This window comes from Hyaena hyaena, unplaced genomic scaffold (assembly GCF_003009895.1).
Source record: "Hyaena hyaena isolate Hyena2069 unplaced genomic scaffold, ASM300989v1 scaffold_1265, whole genome shotgun sequence".
Taxonomy (NCBI): domain Eukaryota; kingdom Metazoa; phylum Chordata; class Mammalia; order Carnivora; family Hyaenidae; genus Hyaena; species Hyaena hyaena.
This window is the reverse complement of record NW_024081897.1, coordinates 128,524-149,363: the sequence shown is the minus strand read 5'-3', so window position 1 is coordinate 149,363 and position 20,840 is coordinate 128,524. Positions and strand designations below refer to the sequence as shown.

Below are 20,840 nucleotides of genomic sequence, written 5' to 3'. Positions count from 1 at the left end.
GCCTAATCCCAGAATTACACAACCACCTCATCAGCCCCACAGTCCTCCATCAGAGAGAAGTAAACTTCCGTTTCATTTAGGGCGCTGTTATTTTCCCACTATTCTAACTAATGTGATTGGTATCAACACCCTTCTTACTTTAATGCTGGGTAAACTGAGGTATGCAGAGGTTAAATGGTTGAGTAGCGGAACCAAGGTTTGAACCACAGAGTCTGGTGTCAGAGTTTTCCCTCTTAACCACAGCACTCTACTGCCTCTGATAAAGTTTCAGATATATTTGTACTTAGTTAATTTTAACACATGTCACTTTCTGCCATCTGTGACTTAGGATGTTAAGGAGTTTTTCTTTGTTCTTCTGCATTTTGGAACAGGTAAGGCTTTAGGGGTATGGCTGAAATGAATCTGGATACGGCTAGATTGATGCAGTTAAGGATGATAAGGCTGATCATGGAAAGCAGAAGAAAGAGTAGAAGATTGTGATAGGGAGGTAATTAAATGGAGAAGGGAATGTGGTTAAAGACGTTTGATTCCTGCACAGCTAACATGGTGAACAAGTAGCAAGTGTGATGAAGAGGAAGGAGATAAAAATGAATACTGTCATGTCTCTGGCTCCTCTGGTTCCATGTCAGGTGAGTCAAAATTGCCTAGCATTTTGCAGCTGGTTGTATAGGCTCCAAGTTCTACAGGACAAAAAAGATGATCTGCTCTAAGGTCTAAAAGAGCATATGATGCTCTCAAAACTTGAGTTTCAAAGTGACCTTCTCCACAGCAGTCTTCGGTTTTAATGCCTTCCTGGCTTCCTGGAAACCACCAGGAGCAGCATCTCATGAAACAGCATTTAAAACTACAGTTTTACTCTCCTGTCTATCCTGGACTGTCCTTCTGTCAGTTTTTTTGACAGCAAGGGTAAGATAACTCCTGGGATCAGAAAAATATGATGCCTAAAATTAGAAGATTCTGGAACCATCTCAAACTGACCCCTTGCTTTCCATATAGGTTGGCCTAAATCCATCACAACAGAAATGTTGGCTCTCACCACAAGATTTTTGAGCATGTTTCTTCACTTCTATGGATTTATTCTCCTTAAGTGTGAATGAAAGGATTGGACTAAGAGAAGAATTCATTCACAGTTTAGCCCTCCATGGTTTGCCCTTCTCAATAGCTTTGAATTCTCAAAACACTGAAGAAGTCATAGACCATGCATTTTCTTGAATGCTTGAATGCTTCCTTAACTCTCCACTGTCCCCAATTACTTAGACAGTTGGGAATTTATGCATTCATGTCTTTGTCTAAGGAACCATAAAAAAGGAAATGTATGTCGCATTAGGAAAGGTGACTATTTGTTTACACTATGATTAAGGCACAAAGATAATTCCACCTTTAGGAAAGTGGAATTGTACTAGGGAGAAAAATGAGAAGTTGTATCTCGGCTCCACATGTCTGCCATCCAGGCAAGTCTTCTCATTGAAAGAAGAATTTCTGAACTTCTAACTTTATGAACATTATTCCCAGAGAGGAGTGGTATTGACCCTCACTAACAAAGAATTCAATACGATTCAGCATATGCTTGACGCAAATCATCATCAAATTGATAGTGCTTTTTGCATGGCAAACTACTTTCACGGTGCAAGGCCCTCTGCCCAACGTAGGTGAGAACATGAATAAAATATGATCCCTGCTCAGAAGGGGTCCATAATCCAGGGTAGAAAATAGACACATGCATAAATAATTCTAACACAAGATAGACCCTGATATGCACTTTATTAGATTCACAAAGGAAATGCTAGGAGAACAATGCAAAGGGAGAGATTACTTCCCATGGGGTTGTAAATGAAGGGTTTTCTTGTTTGTTTTTTGTTTTTGTTTTTCTTCAAAAGCGAGTATTAGTCAGGCCTATTGCTAATAGTAAATGTAATCTGTCACTTATTTAACGTAGATTATTCTTTTATGTTTTTTAATTCTCATCACCCAAGGTGGAAGTATAACATGAAGAAAAAAAATTGAAACATGCAGGAAATTTATCGGGTTACAGGCACATGTAGCAGGAGTTGATGCTAGAGCAAACCACAGAGTTGCCCATGTAAGAAGCGTCTAGATTTTAAATCACTGCCAGTAATTGAAGAGTGTGCCCTATGGCTTTTGATTTGGGGCTCACAAAGCAGATTTTATGCATGCCTCATAGTCTATATTTTTGATGATACCTAACATACCTTTCAGATTTGGAAAAGATCCTTCTCAAGATTTTCACATAAAATGGTAGCCAATAAATGGAAAAATGGAAATTTCATTTTATTGTGTTGAACCTTATGAAATTGTTACCTTTGTAGGAATATTGACAAATTTAATATAGTTCAACCTAAATGTACATAGATAACATTTGGCAGCCATTATTTGACTTCAGGACAAAGAATGACATGATCAGATTTGGGTTTTGAATGGGTAAGTATGGGACTGTTCAAGGATACACTAGAATACAAGGGCCTGAGGGCAAGAATGATCTAATACAGTGGTATTGGTGAGAGATGATAACACCTGAATGAGTCTTCCCCACTTGGTGTGGGTTCTCCAAGGCAGATACTACATTTCTGGCAAATGTCTACTGGAAAATGGAGTTGGTACCCAAAAGAGCTTAAGTGCATAAGCAAGAGGGTGGGATAGAGAGGAAAGGAGGGACATGAAAGATATGCTATTTGTAGGACTAACAGACTTTTGTACTTGAATGTAGAAATAGGAATAGGGAGAAACAAAACAAGAATGCTTTTAAGGCCCCAAGGTTAAGAAGGAAATATACAAGAAGAAAGGAAGTATCATCAAATAATGCCAATGGTTCACTTTCTGCTAGTAATTTCTCCAAGCTTCTTTCATTGGCTCACATCTCTGACAGGGACAATCTTGAAATGTTATGTTAAACAGACACTTTAAAAATTAGGAGGATGGAGTGCTGAATGCTGCATTTCTAGATGTAGTTTCCAAGTGCATAAAGTTCCACAGTGCCCCCACCTTCCCTCTCACTTCTGCCCTAACTAATCATGGAAGCTCCTTGTTCCAGTGTCTTTTCCTGTTGGGTATTGTATGGCATGGGAAGTCCGGTCTAATAATGTTGTCCTTTAAAATGTAGCACTGGAAAGAACTGGGATAGTGAATTCCAAAGTTCCTATTCCAAAAGGCATTAATAAATGTTAAATATTTTTTAAAAATTTACATGTAAATAAATTTAGGAAATGTTGGGTTAAAAAATTTAAAAGATGTTTTTCCTTAAACACTTCTCTCAAAGTTTTGCAAAGTGCATTATGAATCTCAAAAATGGAATGAGAATCTGAAATGTTTCCTAAACTTCTCTTACCACTAAACCTTTTTTATTTCTTAATAAGCATTTCAAGTGTCTAGTGTTTTATGGCATGGGAATGCCATAAAGGAAATGTTGATCTAAGATTATTCAATATATTTATTAATCCTTTAGTTTGGGGCTATTCCCTTATTATTGACTATATTTTTAATAATAACTTTGGGTAATTACAGCAGAAATCCACCAAAGACTTGTACTTAGGTACCAGTATAATTATAATAATTTTTAAAAACCCTAAAACTCAAGGGAAAAAAAACATTCCACATTATCAACAGTAGTCATTTTAGTATAGTGGGAATGTGTTACTTTTTCCTGTATTTCTTTCCCAAGTACTATTTAAGACTACGTCTTTAATAGAAATATAAAAAAAAAATTAAAAGGAGGAAATAAAACATTTAAGAGTGTTACAAGAGAGTAAAAGCAAGACAGTGAGACTCAAATTTTTGAAGATTTTTTTTCTTACATAGGTTTCTTCCGTTTCATTTTTTATGACTGAATGTATTGCAGTTCTTACCTTGATCCTCAAGACTGCATATTGTAGTTATTAGTAGACACTGGTGGTAAAGAGGCCTGGGATTTGGAGACTTACAGTATGTAGGCTTTAATCCTCGCTCTCCTGCTTTAAACAAACAAACAAAAACTCTGGTAAGATATACTTATGTGCCTGCCAGTGTTCTTCTGGTTTTTCAGTATAGTTCTGTGATCTGAATAAGCTACTTAACCTGAGCTTCAGGTAGCTCTTCTGTTAACTCTCAAAAGGATTTTATAATACCACCCTGCTAAACATAAAATCTAATATTTATGTGAAGTAGCTTTTTAAAATATATTTTCCTCTTTTTAAAAAATACTTTTTTTCATTACTGGGGTGCCTGGGTGGCTCAGTCGATTAAGTGTCCAAATGTTGGTTTTGGCTCAGGTCATGATCTCTCCATTTTGAGAGTTCAAGCCCTGCATCAGCTGCCAGCACAGAGCCTGCATGGGATTCTCTCTCCCTCTCTTTCTGCCCTTCCCAACTTGCACTGTCGCTGTCTCTCTCAAAATAAATAAATAAACTTAAAAAATATTTTTTTTTCCATTACAAAAAATACATTTTATTGTGGATGACTTACAAAACACAGAGAATTAATCACGAAATTATAAACATCACCCATGACTTTACCACCTAGCAATATCTACACTGCATGTCCTTCATTGAATCTGCTTCATATTTGTTTGTCTGTGTCTCTAATACTCTGTAAGAAAGATAAAAGCAGGGAATCCATCTGCTTTTATCCTCCTGTGTGTTCCAAGTACCTGGCAAGGTGAGGAGGTACTTAATAAATTTTTTGAACGTATACAATGAAAACATGGTTTCCTTATTGTGTTTCTCAAACTTCTCTTCTTTGTGACTTAGGCTGCATCTATTCCACATTCTTAAAAACAGGCTTTCTCAGACTTTATACCCTTCACTTCTTTTCAGAGCCTGGCTGCCATTTGCCACCTGGTCCCCCAGCCACCCAGTGAGGCTTCTTCCATGGCTCCAGTGTATACTTGTGGAGTGATAGAATTTTAGATATGGATGGACCCAAGGAATCTTCCAGGAGAAAAATCTACAGCATCAAGAAGGAGGTAGGTCAGAGTTATAGTGATGGCTCTTAGTGGAGAACTGATTCACTTTATAACTCCTATAGCTCCTACACTAGAATATAACATTTAGAACTTGATTGTACAGTCAGTCTTCAGATATTCCTATCCACATGTAGACAGTTCAGCTTGAGAAGGACTTTAATTCAAATCCCTGCTTCAGCGGGATTCAAGGGATTCAAATCCCTTCCTTCAAAGACATGAGGCATGTCTTTGCTCATTCAAGAACTGGTTGAGGTTTTGTAGGCTTCCCTCTGCTGACACTACCCAGGAGAGCCCCCCAGGGTCATCTTCACAGCTGTGACATTGGCATCTACTGACTTTCGTTTTCTTCTCTGAATATTCTGGCTTCTTTCTTTACATTCATTTCAGGCTTAACTTTTAAAAACAAATCTAAAATGTTGTATTATATAAACAAAGAGTTATCATCTATGTAAGTTTTTGTGAGCATAATCTTTTTTTTAAATGTTTTTTTATTTGTTTCTGAGAGAGAGATAGCGTGAGCAGGGGAGGGTCAGAGAAAGAGGGAGATACAGAATCTGAAGCAGGCTCCAGGCTCTGAGCCAGCTGTCAGCACAGAGCCTGACATGGGGCTCAAACCCACAAACCATGAGATCATGACCTGAGCTGAAGTCAGACACTTAACTGACTGAGCCACCCAGGTGCTCCTTTGTGAGCATAATCTTAACAATAGCCAGGAAAGCTGAAGGAGCCCAGTCGGCACCCATTTTATAAAGCAACTTATGAAGGGAACTGCTTTATTACAGTGTTCTAAAAACTCTTATTAGTGCCTGAAACTACTGTGTCTAATAATGGAATTGATATAGTTTGGGCATAAATCAACGCTATTTTGATGGTCAGGTCCACAAAAAACTTTTCCTCTTAAAGCTGATAGTAAGTTTTCACATTCAAGATGTTTAGTATGGAAACACGGGAGATTCTGTCATCTCTTCATGCCTAATTTTCTGTCATTTGTCTATTGTGAAGCCAGCAGTCACTTTAGTGATCTTCATCACAGGATTTCCAAGCAGCTAGGATGGCTGGTCACATGAAAATACACAATGTGGACCATCTGGATTCTAAAAAAACCAGGCAGGAATTCTGGGAGAGTTTTAGAAACATTTCTGCATTGCAGAATGTTTCATTCACATAACACCCTGTTTCTAACGCGTTCTAGCTTCCTTTTGTACAACAATCATGCTTATATGCATTTTTGTGCAATTTGTGTGTTGTGTTTTTATTGTTCAATATGGTACATTTTCGTGTAATGCATAGATCTTTACTGTATTCAGGTGTCAGGAAACAATCAAGTTAAGTGGTATATATTGTGGACCACACATCAAACACAGCCAACATGCCCCTTTGCCACTCCTCCCCACCCCCCAACGAGTTCACGGAGCAACTTGCTCCCTCCTTGCTGGTGCAACCCAGCAGTGGAACCTGAGTCCCCAGAGCACTTCTCAGCCTGGGGTTCGCTAGAGAGGTGGCTCCGAAGGCAAGAGAGAAAAGGGGGCAAGGCCCTTGGTATACTGTACTGGTGGGAGAGATTGCACTCTGTACTGTAGACTTCTCCCTGAAGCACCCAGGGCTAGACAGTCAGATGCAGCGGGGGATCTGCCAGCCTATTTCTCACTCGCAACCACAGCTCAGTTTTACAGAATTCTAACTTCACTTCCAAGACCCACCACAGGCCTCTCCATTTATTGTTATGATTCACTTTTTGTTTTAAACCTGTAGTTATCATTTTCCCACTGTTGCCACTCCTAAATAACCTTTTGTTTTTGTGGAACATTGCACCAGATTTTGGGGTCAAACTTCTCCAGACAACCTACCTACCACTCAGCCTCTTATTCACGGTGTCCTATAATCTAGCGCGTTTAAAATTCCTCAAATATACCACTGGCTCTGTGAGCTCACATATCGGGCACTCCCTTTCTAGTATTAGTGTGTTTGATTTCATGTCAATATGTAACAATTATTATGCAGTGTAAAATATTGCGTATCATTTAACCTTTTCCCCCCACTAATATGCAGCATGAATCACACTAAGAACAGAGCTAGGGAGTTACAACCTTGTTAAATAATATATTTTCATCACTTCTGTAAGTCATGATTATGTGAAACTTGCTGAGAGTTAGAAATAAAGTACAGAGCACATACCTTTTCTAAATGGAGATGAAATAAATAATATTAAATCAATCAACCAGTCAACCAATAAATATCCTCCTCTTTCCATCTCAGTTTCTCTGAGTATTAGTGAGTAATACTTTAAAAGAGTGTAACTATTAGAGATGGGGACACACTCATGAAAAAAATTGCTGACTGATTTAATTCAGTGCTCTATCAATTCAGCTAATTAACAAAATAATAATAATAATGATACAAATTGCAGACATATAATGGCTGCTTCCATTTGCTGCCAGGGAGCAAGTTCTAAGTGAGGTGTGACCAAAGATGAACGGACACAAGTAGAAGATGGAGGGCCATGGTGCCATATTGGAAGGAAGGGCCCGGAGTTTCCAGCTCCCCTTTATCTCCCTGAAAAGGAAGTTAGCTGAAGATGTCCCACTGCCTGCTCCATCTTTGGGGTGGGATTCCAAAGAACTTCCTACCAGGATTAACTCCATCTAGCAGTTTCTTCACAGCTCAGTGCCTCACTCTCACCTCTCCAGCTGGCCACAGGGCTCCACTCAACCCTTCTTGGTCCTCAGCCACAGGGGTGCTGAAGCAGGAATATCTTCTCAAGCTTCCTGGAGACAAAAGGTGTCAGTATTCCAGCTTCTCCTTTCTTGTTCCAAGCAAGTGTCTGGGCCTTTAAATTGTTTGAAGTCCTTTCCACCCCCTGCTTTACCATGAAAATATAGGAAATGGGGAAGCTATGCTATTTTTGTATAAAACTTACCTGGAACTGATAAAATGCTTTGTACTTAGGGTTAAATTCTAGTGGGAATGTGAATATGATATCTAAATAAGTGCTATTTAAGTTTAGTTATATGAGCATTGAGAAGAGGCATAATGATACAATAGTTCAGAGCATAGAGTCTGGAGATAGGCTGTTGGGTCCAAGCCCAAGTGTAGCCATTTTTTCATCATGTGTCTGGGAAAATTGGTTTACCTCAATTTCTTCAAATGCAAAATGACATCAGTAATAGTAATAATAATAGTAATTATATGCAACTCATGGAGGATCAACTGAGTTAATATATGTAAAGTATTTAGAAGCATACCTGACATGTAATTGGGATTCCATAAACATTAACCTTTTTATGATCCTGGAACCTTGTGTACGATGAAGATAGAGGACTGGGGAGGGTAAGTGGAAGGAATTTGGAATCCTGCATCCATAGGCTGGCCCTGTCACTTATTAGCTGTGTATGTATGGGCAAGTTACAAAACCATTTCAAGTCCAATTTTGTACATTTATAAAATGGGAATAATAGAAATATGTGTTTCATCAGATTGTGGTGAAAAATAAATGAAATACTGTATACAAAGCCCTAAGACATAATGAGGTATCAGTAATTATTATTTCTCTGGCTCTACTTCTTATAAGCTGTATTACTTTGGGTACAGCTCATTCATGGAGTGGGGAAGGGGGAGGTAAAGTAATACTTATTTTTAGAATTATTGTATAGATTAAGTTAAAAAATTATAAACACCTAAAACAAGGTTGGGCAGATAGTAAATGCTCAAAAATGTTAGCTTACAGGGGTACCTTTGTGGCTCAGTTGGTTGAGCGAACAACTTCGGTCATGATCTCACAGCTCATGAGTTTGAGCCCCACATTGGGCTCTGTGCTGACAGCTCAGAGCCTGGAGACTGTTTCTGATTCTGTATCTCCCTCTCTCTCTGACTCTCCCCCACTCAGAATCTCTTTCTCTCTCTCTCAAAAATAAATAAACACTAAAAAAGTGTTAACTTACTGTATCTATCCAGAGGTGCTTAGATTTGCCCCTGGGAACAAGTCAGAAGGAAAATAGAGAAGAGGTGCCTAGTGATGAAGAAAGGATCACACAAACTTCTTTCAAGTTCTCTGGGAAGCTCTCTCCTCCTCAGTGTCTACTATCTCCTTCCAGTCCACCTCCAAGAGTTTGCCATATGTCTTAGTCCATTTGAGCTGCTGTAACAAAAGTACCATAGGCTAGGTGGTTTAAACAACAGACATTTATTTCCCATAGTTCTGGAGGCTATGGGACCAAAGTTCAGATTTGGTGTCTGGTGGAAGCCACTTCCTAGTTCACAAATGGCTATCTTCTCATTGTAACTTCACATGGTGGAAGGGTGCAAAGCAGCTTTCTGAGGCCTCTTTTATAAAGGGCATTAATCCCATTCACAGCAGTTCTACCCTTAAGGCCTAATCATCTCCTGAAGGATCCACCTCTAAGTACAATCACATTGGGGATTAGGCTTCAACAAACATGAATTTTTAGACTATAGTACAAAACTATTTTATTCTTGGGTCTCCTGGGTGACTCAGTAGGGTAATTTTCCCACTTTTCATTTTGGCTCAGGTCATGATCTCACAGTTTGTGAGTTTGAGCCCAGTGTTTGGCTCTGTGCTAACAGTGTGGAGCCTACTTGGGATTCTCTCTCTCCCTCTCTCTCTCTCTTTCTTTCCCTTTCTTATTCTTTCTCTCTCTCTCTCTCTCTCTCTCTCTCTCTCAAAATAAATAAATAAACATTTAAAAATTCTACTTTATTCTCTGACATGAGGGAGAGTTTAATTGGAGGTAGGTCCAGTGTTTTTTCTAGCCCTTAATCAAGGACTATAAGACATTCAGGGCACACTTAACCAGAGACTAAACCATCTCTAATTGTAAGTGACATGGAGTGATCCTTGAGCCTTTGCTGGTCTCCTGGGACTCCTATGCTTCTGCCATCAAGCTGATTGATCATTGAAATCCACCTCCTAATCGTTATCACTTTAGCTTGAGACTCTGACACTTGTTAAATCATATAAGCCCTTGGAAAGATGAATATTTTCAAGTTGTCTTCAGTCAACATTCACTCATTTCTTCACCAGTATTGACTGACTATCTGTTCTGAGTAAGGTCAAATACTAGAGCCCAAGGTCATGCAGAAGAACAGAGCAGACATGGTTTTCCCATTCTACAGACCTCAAACACATAATTTAGGTCATTTATTGGGATTTATTATGTAGACTTTGTAGTGGTGTGGGCACAGAGAACCAAATGGTACTGGATTTTCCTGAAGCGGGGAAGAAGGCAAGACAGACTAGATGGAGGGGTGAAAGCATGGTACCAAAAAGACCTTTCTGGACATTGCTCTAGGGCTAGCTGGTTTTTCGTAACTGGATGCTTAAATTCCAGGCAGGCACAAGAGACTCTTTTTCCTTCTGCCACCTTCCTAAAGTTTTCTTATTGTACCAAAATATACGTCATACACTTTTGAGATGCAAAACTCAGAGTTTTACTCTGTGGCCTGAGGAAAAGAAATATCCTTTTACACGGGGAAGGGCACTTCTTGCTAAATGTTTAAGGAGATATTTCTCTCCATAGTATTTTGAAAATGGTATCTAAATTGTTTATTTGACATCAAGGGAAGGCATTTGGAATCAAGAATATATTTCTATTACAGATTTTAAAATGTTTAAAAAATACTTAGATGTCATCTCCTTAGTTGCCAAATTCTTTGTTCAACTTTCTCTTTATTTTCACTAAAATTGAAGGTTTTTTAAAGATAGAAAACAGAGTACTTCCTAACATTCATAGATTTTTTTCATTATTAGCCAGTGTTTTAGGGTTCAAGCAGGATATATTCTGGCCATAGGTGTTTAAGAAAGTAAAATCTTTCAACAAGTTTAGTTTCTGGGGGAAAAAAATCTGTTGATTTTTTTTTTTTTTTAAGGATGAGGAAAGGTGGAAATGAGGACTAGTTTCTTAGAAAAACCTGACAAGCAAACTGCCAGTGGCACATGAATCCTTGTTTCCTAAGCACAGGAGGCTACTGAGTGTTTTAGATACAGTGATTACACAATCTGTTATAACATAAGCAGATATCAATTTTAAGCTCAAAACAGATTTTCCTGGTGTGTCGTGTGTAAAAGCTCTTTCCAAATGAAAAATAAAAATCTGATTGTAGCTTCCTGTGAAATACTTTAGTGAATAGAACTATAAAAGAGATTGATTCAGGTATGGTTTCCATTTTTCTCTGTCACCAAAAGCATTTTTTTTCCTGTATATGTGGCTTAGCTACCTGATTAATCCAGGGAAAGATCTGTTTTGCTGGTGACGGTTATTTGCATTAAAGTGGTAAAAATTAAAACACTTTTTAATGTTAAGATTGTGGTTTTACTTTCATGGAAAATAGGCCTGTACACAATGAGTTTGGTTGTCTGTAGGCAAGATTTTATATAGCACTATTGTTGGAGAGTCAAATTCCTGGAAAGGCCTGGCAAAGAGGCCTGGGACCTTCAATACACTCATAAATTTACTTATCAGATTCATTTACAACATATCTCAAGATTTATAGGAACTATGCAGATTATTTGGAACCAGCACTATTGCTAATTTCCAAAGAGAGGAGTAAAAAGGCTTTGACCTAAGTTTCTGAAACATTTATGTGGCTGCTGTTTTGAGTTCCAGAGATACTTTTGCAAAAGGGAGAGGGCTTCCAGAAAGACTCCCCATTTCCACCCCATCCAGCAGCTTCTATTTACTGACAGAATTTTGAAGTAACATTAAATAATTTATAATTTTCAGCCACATTTAATTAATTTTCCACCTCATTACTATTTACAAGTGCTGTCTCATATTGAATAATGACTTTGTATTGTTTGTTTGCTGGATACACCACTATGGTGAGAATAAAAGCTGCAGATTTGCAAATGTAAAGAAATGTTGTTTAAAGAACCAAAGAAGGGGGAGGAGGGCTTCACTTATTCTATAGCCTTTAATTGTATAATTAAGAATGTTCATAAAAATTTGAAACCGAGGTTCTTAACCTGGCACCTGTGGAACGTAGGTCAATTCTTAGGCTGAGGAGTCTTTGAATCTACTGATATTGTAAGCAGAATTTCAAATGTGTGTGCATATATGCTTTTTACTATATTTTTCTAACTATTGTAAGCAGAATTTCAAATGTGTGTGCATATATGCTTTTTACTATATTTTTCTAACTTTTGTCAGATTCCCAACAGTGTTCAAGGTTCAAAACACCAATTAAAAATTCTGCCAAATTTTAAATAAAAAAATCAATGAAGATACAGATGATTTTTAAAAGTTGCCATAGAATTAATTTTCTCCCAAATGATAATTTAAGGATGTCGGGGAGCACCCCTTCAAATGAATATATTTATCAAGTGTGTTACAAGTAAAGAATCTTTTTACTCTGCACTCTCTTGGTGTAAAATACTTATCCTAGTATTTAAGGCATAGTATTTCGTATTGAATAGGACAGCCATTTGTAAAATTGATGTCATGAAAAAATAGAAAAAACTTGCTATTTCGCAGGGAATCAAACATTTTGGTTATCAAAGCGTTATCTTACATAATTTAATAAACATGGAAAAGCCATTTAATATAATCTTTCTCTGTCACCTTTATTTAGCACTTCAGTTTCCCAGTTATACTGTGATTCATATGTGGCAGGATTTATGGTGCTGTTGTTGTCATAGATGAGCAAAGTGAAGTTGTTGCATGAGTTGCCTACAGCTAATAGAAGCCAGATTTGTTGTCGGTCTTTTGACTTCTAAAATTGTGTGTGTTATTGCACTGCAACATGTTGCCTTTCCATATGTATGTGATTGGTTATTATTCTCACCCTAATAATTCAGGTTATGTTGGTTATTTCTATGACTTATGTAATCACTGTGCAATTCAAAATAAAACTTCTCATGAATTAAGCCTTCTTATAACTTGGATTCTAAGTTAGGTGACATAGGCTGACACAATATTCTTTTCTAATAATAAAAGTGGTTGTAAAGCAAACAAAGTTCATTGTACATCATGTGGCATGTTGCAGGGTCATTTTTAGTCACATCAATAAAATCACTAACTTTATCACCCAGTCCCTAACTTACCTAGTCTAAGTAACACTTTCTTATGTTTTGTTTGTATGTCATGTGTAATAAGAAAGGATATTAATTTCTGCAAAAATGGTAGTACTAAATAAATGTTTATGGAATAGAGATGTGGGAAAATTTTTCAGACGATTTACATGTGCTTGTTTTGTGTTATAAAATGATCAGTTTAGTTCAAAATCATTGATTGAGTACCTAAATTGCCAGATACAGTGATGGATTCTATGGATACAGTGGTAAATATGATGAAGTTTGTCCCACATCTCAAGGAACTTATAGCTGGTGGAGATTTGGCTTGTGTCAATCCACAGGTTTTTTTTTAAATATGCAATACTTCTGTGGTCCATATGTGTGAAGTAGTGAAACTATCTAAGGATTGGTATAAATCTTTTTCCACCAACTGACTTCATGTTATGGATGGAAGCTACAGAAACTCCATGTTTGGTCTTTCTAGTTATTAGTGTTTTGCAAAGTTAGAAACTTCCCCTCTTGCGGACAGTAAGTTCTCTGCTATGCAAGGTGTTTCAACAAAGATTTGATGAGCTCTTAGGAAGGATTGTAAGGAGGCATTTAAACAGTGAGTAGTCATTCTAGGGGCAAACTTTTCTTCCAATTCCGAGTTCCTGTGACTTGACAAATACTTTAACTCAATGCTGCCTTAGTTTCTTCCCCTTTTGAAATAAACTAAAATATTTTATCTATTTACATTATAGGATGGCTCTCTAAATAGTTTGACAAATATATAGTGGTCTAAAATTGTTGAAAATGAATAATTTTTCTTGCAGATTTTTTGCTTACTTATAGTTTCATTTTTTACAAAAGAAGAAAATCAATTTATATACCTCTGCAAACTAAAAAAGGTCCAGATTAGCTATTTCTTGAAAGAATTTCTTGTTACTACTGAAAAAAAAAATCATTAGTACAGTCATTACATTTACTTTTGTTACTAGTTTATTTAAGGTAATCTGGAGGAAAAATAAAAATAAATATTCATATAGCCTTTTTATTTTTATTTATTTATCTTTTATTTATTTAAAAAATTTCTTCTATGTCTTATTTATTTCTGAGAGAGACAGCATGAGCAGGGGAGAGTCAGAGAGAGAGGTAGATACAGAATCTGAAACAGACTCCAGGCTCTGAGCTAGCTGTTAGCACAGCTGGAACCCATGAACCGTGAGATCATGACCTGAGCCAAAGTCAGACGCTTAACCGACTGAGTCACCCAGGCACCCCTCATATAGCCTTTTTAAATAGACTTATTATGGCCTATTATAATTTATATATAATAAAACCCCCCTTTATGACAATTAAATAATTGTAGCCAATTTATAGAATTGTGCATTCATAACCCAAATCTAATTTTATTTTATTTTTATCTAAAGTTTATTTATTTTGAGAGAGAGAGAGAGACAGAGAGAGAGAGAGAGAGAGAGAGAATCTCAAGCAGGCTCTGTGCTGTCAGCGTAGTGACCAACCTGGGGCTCCATTTCACAAACTGTGAGATCTTGACCTGAGCCGAAATCAAGAGTCAGACACTTAGACTGAGCCATCTAAGCATCCCCCAATCTAATTTTAGAACTTTCCACCACCCAAATAGCCCTCAAATCTATTTGCAGTTACTCATTCCAAATCCCAGGTCCAGAGAACCATTGATCTGCTTACTGTTTACATAGATTTATTCTTACTGGATGTTTCAGATGAAAGGAATTACATGATCTAGTTCTAGCAGTATGGCTAGAGGATCGCCTGTGTTATAAGCATTCATATTTCACTCCTTCTAGTTGTTGAATAATATTCCATGGTATGGATGTGCATATTTTGCTCGTACATTCATCCCTTCGTCAACATTTGCATTGTTTCCAGTTTTTTACTATTCTGAATATCAGTGCTATGAACATTCACTTGCAAATCTTTTTTGGACATTTATTGTAGATAGGTAGATACCTAACAATACAATTACTAGAATGTGTGATGAGTTTATGTTTAACATTTTAAGAAATTGCCCTGTATTCCAAAGTGGCTATACACTTTACATTCCTATCAGCAATGCATGAAGATCCTGGTATCTCTACATTCCTACCATCACTTGACCTTGTCAGTCTTTTTGGTTATAATAATTCTAGTGATATGTAGTTATATCTCATTGTGGTATTAATTTCTATTTCCCTAATGACTTGAACATGAGATCGAATGTCTTTTCAGTACTTATTAGCCCTATGTATATTTTTCTGAAAATATATTTATTCAAATCTTTTCCCCATTTTTAAATCGGGCTAATTATGTTTTTATTATTGAGCTGAATGACATGTTTATATATTCTGGATACAAATTCTTTTTCTGATACATAACTTGATAATATCTTTTCCCAGGCTGTGGCTTGTCTTTTAATTTTCTTAACAGGGCCTTTTGATGAGCAGAAGTTTTTAATTCTGATGAAATCCAATTAATTAAAAATTCCCCAATTTTAGTCTGGAGAATTCTGCTTTTGCTCTAATCAATCTTTACCTAAACTTGAATAGCAGTGATTTCTCATGTTTTCTTTTATAGCCAAAATCTTATAGTTTTTGGGTTTACATGTAAGTCTGTGATCCATTTTGAGTTAATTTGTGCCTATAATATGAGGAAGGATTTAAGTAGGATTCTTTGTCATGTTTTATTGTTTTGTTTTGTTTTGTTTTTACTTTATATATGGAAATCCAATTGTTCCAGCACTATTTGTTGGGAAGAAAAAAACCCAAAAAACGCAATGTGTTTTCTCCTTTCACTAGCTTTTACATCTTTGTTAAAAATCTGTTGTCCATAAATATTTGAATCAATTTCTGGACAGTCTATCATGTTTCACTGATCGATTTGTCTGTCTTTATTCTAAACCCACATGGCTTGATTACTGTAGCTGTATAGGAAGTTTTGAAATCAGATAATGGAAGTCCTCTTCTGTTGTTCTTTTTCATAGTTGCTTTGGCAATTCTATGATATGTTCTTTGCGTTTCCATACAAATTTTAGTATCAACTTGTCAGTTTCTAACAAGTTTTCTGGAATTTTTAATCAGGATTGTGTTGAGTCTATAGTAAATTTGGGAACAGCTGGCTCCTTATTACTGAGTTTTCTGATTAAGGAACAAGGTGTATTCTGTATTTATTTGGGTCTCATTGTTTTGTAGCTTTCAGTGTACCAGTATTTTATATCTTTTGTCAAATTTATCTTGAAATGTTTCATATTTTTGGATCGTATTTTAAGTGACATTATTTTAAGTGTTAATTTCTGATAGTATTATACTGGAATAAGTAAGTAATATTTTTTTTTTAATATATTCTATTGAATCCTTTAACTTAAGTAAACATCATTTTTTGAGATTTTATCAGATTTTCTCCATAGATGATTATGTCTGAATAAAGAAATGTTATTTTTTTCCAGTGTGGATATCTTACATTTCTTTGTATTTCCTTGTTAAACTGGCTAAAACCTTCAGTAAGATATTGAATGAAAATGGTTAGATCAGAAGTCCTTATTTTGTTTTTAATCTAAGGAAGAAAGCATTTAGTCTTTCACCATTAATATATTAGTCATAGGCTTTTCCTTGATGTTCTTTATTAGATTAAGAGTGTTCCCTTCCATCCCTACTTTACTGAGAGCTTTTATCAGGAATGACTGTGAAATTTTGTCACATACTTTTTCTGCATCTATTAAGATGGTCATTTAGGTTTTTCTTTTCTTTTTTAAAGTTTATTTATTTTTGACAGAGAGAGAGAGGCATGAGCAGGAGGGGGGCAGAGAGAGAGAGAGGGCGAGAGAATCCCAAACAGGCTTTGTGCTGTCAGCACAGAGCCTGACACAGGGTTCAATCTCATGAACTGTGAGATCATGACCTGAGATGACATCAAGAACAAGACTCTTAAGTGACCTAGCTACCCAGACATTCCTTTTTTTCTTTACTTTCATAATTTTTTTAGTTAATATGGTGAATTATATTGATTGATTTTGAGATATTAAACCAACTTCGTACTCTTAGGATAAACTGGTCATAATATACTATGCTTTTTAAATATTGTCAGATTCAGTTTGCTAAAATTTTTCTAGAAATTTTTATTTATGTTTATGAAGGATGCTAGTCTATAGTTAAGTTTTTCTTATAATTGTTTGGTTTTAGCAGGATGTAGTATGAGTTGGGAAGTACTCTCTCCTCTTCAATTTTCCTGAAACAGTTTATGTAGAATTGATATTATTTTTTTAATAATTGGTAATATTCACTATTGGTAGTATTCACTAATATTTGGGCTTGAAGTTTTTACTGTAGGAAAATTTAAAACTACACATTCAACTATTTTAAAAGATATGTGATTATTTGTGTTATTTTTCACTTCTTGGTTGAACTTTGATAGTATCATTCAAAGAATTTGTCAATTTCCTCTTAGTTGTAGATTTTACTGGTATAAAATTGTTTATGTTATTTATATATTAATGCTCTCACATCATCATTTTAATATCTATAGAGTCTGTTCTCACTAATACTTTATTGATCCTGATATTGATAATCATGTCTACTGTCTTTTTTTCATCATAAGTCTGGCTAAAGGTTTATTAATTTTACTGATTTTGATTTTCCCTAAGACCCAATGTTTGGTTTCACTGATATTCTCTATTGGTTTTTTGTTTTCTATTTCATTATTTTTCACTCTAAATTTATTATTGCCTTTATTCTGCTTATGTTGGACTTAACTTGATCTTCTCTTTGTAGTTCCTTAAGATGGAAGCTAATAATGAATTCTTTCACCTTTTGTAGGTCTGAAAAGGACTTAATTTTGTCTTCCTGTTGGATTCTGAGCATAGGACCTTAGGTTATGAGGGACTTTTTATTGTATTTCAGTTTTTTTAAAGATGTTGCTCTATTTTAATTGTTTCTGATAAGAAGTTGGTATTTTCTTTGCATTTGTTACTCTGTAGGTAATGTGTCTATTCTCTGGCTGCTTTTAAGATTTCCCTTTTATCACCAGCTTTGAGCAATGTGATTATGATGCAAGCCTTGGTGTAGTTTTCTTCATGTTTCTTGTACTTAGAGTTGATTGAGCTTCTTAGATATGTGGATTTATAGTTTGCAACAAATTTGGAAACATTTTAGTCATTTTTTCAAATACTTCTTTTTCCCTCTGCTTTTCTTTCATTCAGGGATTTTGATTGAAATTGTCTCACACTCATTGATACTTTGAGCATTTTTAAAAAAAGACTCCTTGTTCTGTGTTCATTTTGGTTAAGTTTTATTGCTGTATCTTCATGGTCACTATTTTTTTTCTATAATGTTTAATCTGTCCTTAATCCTATCCAGTGAATTACTCATCTCACACATTATAGTTTTCTTCTCCAGAAATTTGATTTGGGTCTTCTTACAGAAATTCTGTCCATGTTTCTTAACTTTTAAATATATGGAATGCAGTTATAATGACTTTTAATATTCTTGTCTAACAATTTTAACATTGTTATCAGTTCTGGGTCAGTTTTGGTTGATTGATTTTTTCCTCATCATGGTTTCTAATTTCTTTGCTTCATTCCATGATTAGTGATTTTTTTAAATTAGTTCTCAAGCATTGAAGTTTATCTTGTTGTTGGCTAGATACTTTTGTATTCTTATATATATTATTTAGATTTATTCTGTGACACAGTTAAGCTACTTGTGAGCCATTTGATCCTCTCAGGCCTTGCTTTTCAGATTTGTTACGTGGAACAAGAGCATGTTTATTCCAATGCTAGCTATTAACCACTACTGAAATAAGACCTATTTCAGTACTCTACACAATGCCCTGTCAATTATGAGAATTTCCAATCTGGCTGCTATGGGAAAACACAATTTTTGATCTGATATGAGCCACATGTACTGTTCCCTTTAATCCTTTTGGGTAATTCTTTCTCTAGGCTAGAGTAATTTCCTCACATTCATGCACTGAACAGCACTCAACTGAATATTTTAGGGGATCATTTGCAAATATCTGGAAATCTCTCTTTGTATATCTCTCTACTCTTTAGTACTCCCTCCTGAGAACAAACTACCTTGGTCTCCCCAACATAAAAAGTTGCCTGTCTCCATTTGGTTTTCCCCTCGCTGCCACATCACCTGGAGTATTTTTCAAGGCAGTAAACTGGGGGAATCATAAGGTTCATCTCTTTATTTCCTATCTCTCACGGTCACCGTATTTTGTTGCCTGCGGTCTAGTCTTTTGAAAAACATTTTGTATATTTTGCTCTTTTATTGATTAGAGGGTAAATTTTGTCCTTAAAACCTCAACTTTGCAAAGCATAAGCGCCCTCAATCTTCTTTTGTAATAAGAGTTCCTTATTTTCCAAGAGACAGAACAAGGGCTTATTTGGCCACAGAATTTGGTCCTTACAAATTTTCTTGCTAAAGATACGATTTCCTAAGTTAATCTCTTGAGGAATTTTCTTGATCAATTTTCTAAACACTGGTAAAACATCTTTTCTTTAACCCCTATTGATCCTTTTAAGAACACAATTTAATTGATAACATTCATTTTATTGCACAGTTTTCAATTAATCCTGGCAGCTTTCTTTTCTCTGCTTTTCTCCTTTATAATTCTACTGCAGTGTCAGCAAAGAAGCCCTATTCCTTCTGGCAAAGATGCCTCTGTGCAAAGGCTTTGTGGGATGACTAGCCTAAAGATGGTTTCTTCCAGCTGCGATTTAAAGTGTTAGGCTGAAGAGAGAGCCTAATTCATTTGATTTCTGATCTCTATGATAGCATATCCTTCCCTATGCAGTGTGAGAGTCAAGGTCAGCTGCAGCTAATCATCGCAGGATTTGAACTTCAAAAAAATGGAAATAGAAGGTTTTCACAGAGAGTCCTTATATCCTTTTGCTTCCTTTCCAAGACTTACAAGAGCATTTTTTTTTCAATCTCAGGGCAGAATGAAATCATTATTCAATCTTATCCTAAGGGGTAAGAATCTAGCTAAATATTCATTTAAAAATATTTCCTTTTCTTAACATGTACATTCCTCAATGGATTTTGTGAGGATTACTGAGCTCCTGTTTTTGTTTCTGTTTTTCATTTTTCCTTTTTGTAAAATAGCCGAGGCTCCTTAGAGGAAAGTAATTCAATAAAATACTTGTCTAACGTGTGAGGTTTAGAAGACATCTGTTTAAGAAGGCTAGACTAGGGGGAAAGGGAGGAAATTACTTAAACATCAAGGACCCTACATACAAGCATCCCCACTCATTTTGTGGATGAAGACTTACTGGCAAATCTATTAGGCCTACAGAGAAAACTTTGGGCTCTGGGCCAGGTTGCCTGGATTCAAATCCTGATTTTTCTCCTTACTGGCTGAGCAATCTTGGCCAAGTTACATAACTTCTCTGAATCTCTATTTCTCTATCTATAAGTGGGGGAGGGGTGGTGGTGGTAGTGGTAGCACCTCTTTTATAGGTTTGATATGAAGATAATTCAAGTTAATATTCATAAAACACTTATAATAGTTCCTGGTACCCAGAAAGTACTATATAAATGTCATATAAAGTATTAATTTTAAAATATATTTACTGGGAAATATAACTATTTGCTGACCCAAGAATCACCCCCTGTTCAGAACTGTCATTTTATGCAAATATTATAAAGGTTGAGCTCTACTGGGAAATGTAATTCAAGTTTCTGTAAAAGTACTTGTAGAGAAAAGTTTCTTGTCTCCTACTACAATAAATTAACAAAGCATTTTTTCATCAAAAATGTATTGAGGGCTTCCTGGATATTAAGCACAATGCAAGGTGCTAGGAATTTAAAGATGAATAAAGCCTGCATTTCACTTAAGGAACATTACAGTTAGCAAACC

The 20,840-nt window shown here is 35.9% G+C and overlaps 1 long non-coding RNA gene across 1 annotated transcript in view; it reads left to right on the top strand.

Moving 5' to 3' along the window:
* The first annotated feature begins 4,811 nt into the window (after positions 1-4,811).
* Positions 4,812-20,840, top strand: part of LOC120224842 — a 30,223-nt gene continuing 14,194 nt past the window's right edge. Inside the window, exon 1 of the long non-coding RNA XR_005526678.1 lies at positions 4,812-4,954. This is a non-coding gene — a long non-coding RNA (uncharacterized LOC120224842). The remainder of the gene's footprint in view (positions 4,955-20,840) is intronic.